This window comes from Populus euphratica, unplaced genomic scaffold (assembly GCF_000495115.2).
Source record: "Populus euphratica unplaced genomic scaffold, PopEup_1.0 scaffold487.1, whole genome shotgun sequence".
NCBI lineage: Eukaryota > Viridiplantae > Streptophyta > Magnoliopsida > Malpighiales > Salicaceae > Populus > Populus euphratica.
The window spans coordinates 1-1857 of NW_011500370.1; positions in this window are offsets into that span (position 1 = coordinate 1).

Sequence of the window (1857 nt, forward strand, 5' to 3'; positions counted from 1 at the left end):
GCGAATGATTTTGCGAGTGGTCTTATTTTTGCAAGTGACCTCCTCAATGAAGAATAAAATGCAAAAAGGGTTTCACGAGTGGTCTAATTGTTCTAGATGACCACCTGATAAGAAGAAGCAACACGAAGGATTTCGTAAGTGGTCTCATTTTTCTAGGTGACTTGCCCGATGAAGAACAAAACATGAAAAGGGTTTTGTGAGTGGTCTAATTGTTCCAGGCAACCAGGCCAATATAAAGAAGCAACACTAAGGATTTCCCGAGTGGTCTCATTTTTCTAGGTGACTTGCCCGATGAAGAATAAAACACAAAAAGGGTTTTGTGAGTGGTCTAATTGTTCTAGGCGACTATCTTGATAGGACAAAGCAATACGAAGGATTTTACGAGTGGTCTCATTTTTGCAAGTGACCTCCTCGATGAAGAATAAAATGCGAAAAGGGTTTCACGAGTGGTCTAATTGTTTCAGAAGACCAGCCTAATAGGAAGAAGCAACCCAAAGGATTTCGCAAGTGGTCTCATTTTTCTAGGTGACCTGCCCGATGAAGAATAAAACGTGAAAAGGGTTTCGCGAGTGGTTTAATTGTTCTAGGTGACTAGCCCGATAGGAAGAAGCAACGCGAAGGATTTCGTGAGTGGTCTCATTTTTCCAGGTGACCTGTTCGATGAAGAGTAAAACACGAAAAGTGTTTCGCGAGTGGTTTAATTATTCCTGGTGACCTGCCTGATGATGAAAATACAGAGAGATAGGTTTTTTTTTTATTTTAAGAAGTGGTCTTATTGTAATCGGTGACCTACCCAGGAAAAACAAAGAAAATGGTCTCACTGTAATGGGTGACCTGCCCAAAAAAGGGTCTTATTGTAATGGGTGACCTATCTAAGAAAAAAAAAAGGAAAATGAGGGCTTGAAGGCGCTCTCAAAAGGATGGTCGAGGGCTCAAAGGCTCGCTCGAAAGGAGCTAGTGTGAGGAAATTCGTTACCTTTAAATGGTTGAGGGCTTGAAGGCGCAATTAAAAAAAAGTGAGGGTTTAAGGACAAACTCAAAAGAAAGTGTGGGCTTAAAGGCGCGCTCGAAAGGAATTAAGGTTAGGAAACGCACTACCTTTAAATGGTCAAAGGCGCGATCCAAAAGAAACGAAGGCTCATGGGCACGCTCGAAAGGAAGCGAAGCGCTAAAGGCGCGCTTAAAAGGAAGCAACAATTCACATTTGCTCTCAAATGTGAAAATTTTTCAAAAGCAACTTCAAACTTAGCCATTTCAAGGTGGCCTTCCATTTGATGGATCTCGTCAAATATTTCTCTTGCAAAGTTTGCAAAACTCGTTGTCTAATGTCTCAAAATTTAGATGATTTGCAAGTATCTTTACCTTATTTGAAATATAGGCCCCCATTTCTTCTTAATCTTCTTATTTGCTGGATTGATGACGACTTGTTATCTCTGATTTGGATCATCTTCATCGTTTAGCTTCAACCTACTTGAGTTGGCCCACCCAGATTCATTTACGCAGCTTAGTCCTTATGGTGCCCATCATGACCCACTTGTTTGCTAGAGATTTTTTGTCTTGTCAAGTAATTTAAAAGGATCATTCATTACTTCCTGTCTCACTGCTAAAAACATTTGGTGTCACTTGCTGAAATGATTAAGCTGCCTTTTATAAATCGCAGTACCCCCTTGTCTTATTGCAGGAGATGTTCCCCCTTTTGTTTTTTTATTAGAAGGGATAGATTTTCCTTCTAAACACAATATTGCTCCTTTGTATTGGTTATTGCCTCTTAAGTGTGTTTTGTCAACAAATTAGACAAATAATGGTTTTAAGTGACCATTCTCTCATTCCTCTCCTTTTCAATCTAGTGAAGGAATA